Source organism: Asparagus officinalis, chromosome 5 (assembly GCF_001876935.1).
Source record: "Asparagus officinalis chromosome 5, Aspof.V1, whole genome shotgun sequence".
In the NCBI taxonomy this organism is placed as follows: domain Eukaryota; kingdom Viridiplantae; phylum Streptophyta; class Magnoliopsida; order Asparagales; family Asparagaceae; genus Asparagus; species Asparagus officinalis.
The window spans coordinates 8,541,247-8,547,894 of NC_033798.1; the positions used below are offsets into that span (position 1 = coordinate 8,541,247).

Below are 6,648 nucleotides of genomic sequence, written 5' to 3' on the forward strand. Positions count from 1 at the left end.
TTTGGAAATAAATGTGCATGTTACTTATATTGACTAGTAAATATTTAATGTATTAAAAAAATATGGACTTGGAATATTCTCATTTTTCTACCCCTCAAAACACACACACACTCACTTGGCTGATCATGTTGAAGTTTAATTTCGCGATGATTATGACTTAATATTTTGTGTCCACTTGCTAATGGCTGACAAAAAATTTAAACTGTTATGTGCTTTAGAATTATGCCTTCATTGTGTGATGCCCCTTTTATGAGGCAATTAATATAACCTTAGACATAATTACATATAGTATGAAAGATGAATGATTATCTTGTTTTCTATTCTGATAACAAGTTAGAGGTCGTCATTGCTTCAAGCATTTCAAGATTATCATCTCATTACATCGATGAGATATGACATCTAATGATATTCTAAATCATCATTTTTATTAGGTGGATATTGCGTATGCGCCATTTGTTGTCGAAAGGTTCAAGCCTTTGTTTTCAGAGGTAAAGAATTATGACGTCACCAAAGGCAGGCCAAAGCTGACCAAATGGATTGAGGTACATATAGAATCATACTGAAATTTGAGCATAACTATTTGTATATTAATTCCATTATTGGTTTCTTTTAGTCTTTTATTGAGTATTCAAAGTATGGAGTTATATTACATCGCCTTTTCCATTTTTTGATAAGATTAAGTCTTTGATGGTGATAAAAAATTAATTTATGAATTATGACAGTCCTAATTTTTCCTATCAAACCTTCTTTGTAGGAGTTGAACAAGATTGATGCTTATACAGCAACTAAGCATGATCCGACAGAGTTACTTGGTGGCATTAAGAAACGATTGGGGTAGGTCCTTTTTTATTTTTTTTATTTGGGTTGAATTCTCTATATTATTAAATTCATCATTGTGGACCGTATTATAATAAGTACACTGTGTATTCAAGCACCTAATTTATAATTATATGTTTTCTTGCTCAGATTGAATGAAGGTCCTCAATGCCCCTTGCAGGTTGAACTATAAACTCTAGCACCTTATTTATATTATTTATGAACATGCACAACTTAAAAAATCATTAGATTCAACAATTTATATTATCTTAAAAGAAGTTCAGGGATAATAAGTGCTTAACCACCTTCAGTACAGGAGAAGCATCTGCAGTTACCTCTTTATCACTTCATGTTATTAATTGGTCGAGGTGCATGAAATTGAATAGTTGACAAAAATATGAGCCATTTTTGTTTAAGGGTTATGATCGAGTTGTTAGTTATACCAATCAACTGTTCATGTTATTAATTGGTCGAGGTGCATGAAATTGGGGAGAAAGTTTATCTTATTATATTGGAGAATAGACCCAACGACTATCATCCAATTGTGGATAGACCCCATGCAATCCTATTGTTGCATATAAGACCCCAGAGTGTTTCTTTAAGTTTTTATCGTTAGAGAAAGAGAAAATTATTTTTTGACAAATAGACGTCCAAAGGATAAAAGAGTCCAAAGATTTCACATAGGGGTCTCTCTGCAATAATAGTAGTACATGGTGTCTATCAGCAATTGTGCGAGGTGTTTATCCACTTATTAAAAGACTCTTGCTCTTTCGTACTCTCAAAACTTTAAAAAATACTATATATATATATATATGGAAAATATGATTCCAAGGAGCCATCTTAGATTAAACCTAAGTTTGCACCTCTCAATGAATAAGAGTGAGCTATTTCAATAGATGATCCGCTCCATTCATCATGATCTAAATATCTTAAAACAACTATAAAATAAAAATTATGACATTTGAATATTTCTAACACATATTTTTCGTTGTCTCTTTAGTTGTATTGTCATAAAACCGTTAATTTTACTATCACTTGATGCATTAGTAAAAACAACCCAATATGCCTAATTTTTGGTTTACATGTCATCCAAATCATATAGATCAAAATAAATAAAGTGGATAAAGTAAATTGATTGCATATAATCTAATTTTGAAGGTGCATTCTTAGATTCAATCAAAGGTGGATCCTTAGATACATATTTCCATATATATATATATAATGAATGTCACTTGTGATCGTGCTCATGTTATTATGTGGATAATGCAGAAATCGCGCATTTGAGTTGACATCCTGTGTTCTGATGAGGTTCATGCTGTTCTTCTGCTTTGTGATGTACAATAAATAAAGTGTAGGTTTGAGGGGTATGTTTGTGTGTAGTATAACAAAAGAGTATTAAGCCTTTAGGGATGGATGGTATTTTTTTTTTGTTTTGTGGACTCCGAGCACTATTATATGTTTAGACTAATAAAGGTTTAATGCTTCTTATATCTGCTGGTACTGATATTGGTTCAAAAGTTTGCTGGTATTTGAATGCTTTGATCTAAGTATGATTACTGCTAGTGTTGATGCATTTGATGATGACTGTGAATTTTGGTATGATTACTGTAAAAATAGTGAATTTTTAGAGTTGAGGAGAGGTAGATGAAAATTCTTTGCACTTGTGAGGGGTTTTAAGGTATTGGAGCTGCTTAATCTCATCCGTGATGGCAGTCTTGATGATCATGTAAGCGCATTAGCTTAATGTATAGTCGTTAGGGTTTTTTGCTTTTTTTTAATATTGTAGATCACAAAGTTTTGATAGACAGATTGCATGACTGGTTGACTAAGGAAGAAAATGATGAAAAATAAAGCAACATAGGATTTTTTTTCTATTTATTTTTGCATATGTATTCATATTATTGAAAGTCTTTTGATTTTTTTGGATGAACAGTAACTCGGTGCTACAGTGTTATCTGTCGACCGACGAACAATACCGTTCAATCGATGATGTGACGTCTCTGGTTTCACACAAGGCTGTAGTCCTAGGTGAACCCAAAGATGTCAAACCTACAATGCACCCACACTGTGCAACAACACATTTCACCATCACAGTAATATCTCTCTAGTGGAATCAACAATAATCAAGTGTAGGTACAAAGCAGATAAAATAAAGATAAAAATGCAATAAACATGATAAAGGAAAGAGATCAAAATAATAATAATCATGTTCCAACTAAAATAAATAAAGTACAACTAATATCCGAAATATAGATGAAATATAGATGAAATATCTCAACACAACTGAAGTAGTACCAAGGCCCACAACCTTCCGCAACTCTAATGTCTGAAAATAAACCATAACTACTGTAGAGCACAAATAAACTACTAATAATAAATAATGATGGAATCTAAGCCGAAACTCTATCAATCTGCGACTCTCCGTGCGCCTGACTCGCAATCAAAAAAGAGGGGAAACAACGAGCGACAAAGCACTAGCAAGAATATCTCCATCGCCCCTAGGGGGATGGGAGGTGTATGAAAATACAAGTTAGTACATATAGATATATAAAGTATCTATCCTGAACTAAGAGGAAATTAATATTTAGAAATTTACAATACAAGAATGGGTACGTCGAGCGAAATAATCCAAACAAGAAAACCCTCACGATATACCTCATATCTCAAATTGTGAATCGCTAAATACCAACTCCAAATCCTATGAATAAGAATAAGCAACAAAATAATACATTACCAAACCTCAATCCAAAACATTTTACAAATGTCACATCATGACGTCTCATACTACCCTCGGACAGTTGGCGCAATTATAAGACTAATAATCCGGTAAAAGAATCTCACATGATATATATCGTGTATGATAGTCTCAGTCTTATACCCTACTCTCAGGTAATTAATCATGGGAGCATGAATGCAATCTGTGCAATTCTCTATCAGAAAATAACAATGCTGAGTAAGGTGCTCACAACATCCTGTGGCAACATCACCTTACTCAATCGCCTTGTGGAATATAGGCATATCAGCCCAATCCAGAATGATGCTCCATAGAGTGTAGTCTGTCACAGTCTCATTTGTGGCATACCAACTAACCCACTCTGAGTCCAGTCTCACCACGGTCTCATTGCGGGATACCAACTAACCCACTCAAGCATCCAGAATACGATGAAATGCAATATATGTCACTCTCTGTTATGACAAACTCAAAGTGTTAGTTCACGCCCCTCAACCTCTTGTGCAAACGCAAACCTAAAACATGTACTCTAGTGTCCAAGCACGTGTCTTGATGTGCGGACCCGAACTTCATATTTACAATCAACTCACATGAAAAAACATCAAGTTCATAAATAACACTAGACCGGCTGATTGATGAATCATCAACGGTCGACCGACGACATGCACAAAGCGTGCACAAAACAATTTAGCCTTAACCGGTCGACCGATGCTTGTGCTTCAGTTGACCGACCAGAGGTAAGTCTTCAATTTATTGTAAACATATGTTTTTCTTACAAAAATAAAAATCTTCACATAAACACATGTTTATAATCTTATTTTAATTAAACATATGTTTTTCTTACAAAAATAAAAATCTTCACATAAACACATGTTTATAATCTTATTTTAATGTAATTAAGGTTCATACCACTTCATGAAAACACAGATATAAATATTTGAGGGAATTCACTAACGCTAACATGATTATATTTATAAATTTGTTATGAAAACAACTAACTTTATCAAAATATCATGTTAGATCTGTATAAAATCTTAAACCTAAATCAGAGAATCCATTTTATAACTTTTTAAATCAAAAAGATTAAATCTTTGTATCATACAAGTTGAAGGAGTTATCTTTAATCATAAATAGGTTTTAAAAATCCGATAAAACCAAATAGAACAAAATAAAAATAGGGAATGGAATTGGAGGAGATGTAACTCGCCTCAAAACGTGCTGAATCTCCCAAAAAAACGCAAGATACCCGATCCTCCTTCACCAAACGCCGACGATCTCACCCTCTTCTTGATTTTTGCTTCACAAAGCTTTCCAAAATTCACGAAAATACTCTAGGGTTTTTGAGAGGAGAGGGGTGGCTAATAGTGTTGGCCTTTTTATTTTGATGATGTTTTAACAAACAATTTATAACTAATATTATTTGTCTAGTGTTAGTTTTTTTCTTATTTATTCTAGGCAAACAATCCGTTGAAGGATGGATGGACTAGAGCTTTCACGATCATATCCTTTGGAGGATGAAAGGAATATTAGTATGAAGTAATGCAATTCACGTTGAAGATCCAAGTTCATGCTTCATCCAAGTTTACCAAGAAGAGCTCATTGAAGATCAAGTTGCTTGGGTAAATAGTTTAGCTGTTATATTATGTGTGTTGGTATTTTAAGCTCAATATCACATACACACACATACATTTTGTTTTCTATGTATATATATAGTTATATATATACATATATGTTTTGGTTCTCAGGTTTATATAAATATGAAATTATATTTTTTTTCATATTTATTGCTTTTGTTTTGGTTTAGCTATATTGATATGAAACAACAAACAATTTTATACACATTCTCATTTGTTTCATATTCTTTGTGTTTTTAGAAAATATTGCATAGAATATGCATTTTTGTGAAAATATTGTATTATTAGTTTTTAGACTTAACAATCACCATATACATATCTTATTAAGTCTATATAAACATTTTATAAAGTTTCAAAATATGGTTTAGTCAAAATATTAAAAACAAGTGTTGTTCATTTTTATGTTTATAAGCATTACCCAAAGTTTTATATTTTTCTGATTTTGTTTGCTATTTTTAAAAGGAGTTTAAAAATCAGTTTTACTATTCATAACAGGCTGATATTATGTTATCAGTAGACTGATGAAAGTGTTCAGTCGACTAATGAAAGTGTTATCATTTTATAAAAATCAGTTTTATTATTCATAACAGGCTGATTATATATGTTGGTCGACTGATGAGGTCATCAGTCGACTGGTAAGGTCGTCAGTCGACTGATAAGGTCGTCAGTCGACTGATAAGCTGGAAAATACCTATAACGGCTCAAAAGCCTCATCGCACCCTAGTGCGGGACGGACTGCTAGATAAAACATCCTAAACCTGACTCAATAGCATGTACAAATTGAATATCGACGCACTAACCCAGTAGTACTGAACTGAGGTCTTCAACAATATCCAGAAGGTGTGTGTATAATATGTACTAAAACTCTTTCTCAAAGTAATCAGGTCAAAACCCATCATAATTCCTTTCAGCATACCCATGTATGTGCTACTATACTATTTATAAATTTACGTATAAAGAAGTGCGGCTCAAAACCCGCAAACATATATCAAACAGATGCAAAACAAAAATTTAGGCAACAATCTTAATAGTCAACTACTAGGCTTAGTAGTCGACTACACTGAGTCTATCCATAATCTGTAATAACATATATTAGTATCAGTAGTCGACTATTAAGAACATTAGTCGACTACTCTGCAAACACATAGTTTCTGTTATACTCAACTGGGCACGAGTTGCTGACTACTAAGCTTAGTAGTCGACTACTCTGTCAAGACACGTATTCTTTCGTGCACAAACAATACTTATGTTAATTGTACATATCATAACATTAAAGCGAGATTTTATACTTGGCATATGCAACAGGAATTATCAGAATCATCAAATTAAATTATTATATCTTCCAAATTAGGGTTTAACATCCTAATTAAACAATTTCTTCAATTATCTCATATGTAAACAAAGTGATTATCAACATATGATAAAAACTACTCATGAACAGAGGTAAAATTTATTTAAACATGTTTA

The 6,648-nt window shown here is 32.6% G+C and overlaps 1 long non-coding RNA gene across 1 annotated transcript; it reads left to right on the forward strand.

Moving 5' to 3' along the window:
- Nucleotides 412-2,227, forward strand: LOC109844049. Its single transcript, XR_002247868.1, has 4 exons — nucleotides 412-542; nucleotides 755-834; nucleotides 967-997; nucleotides 2,086-2,227. It is a non-coding gene; the product is annotated as an uncharacterized LOC109844049 (long non-coding RNA).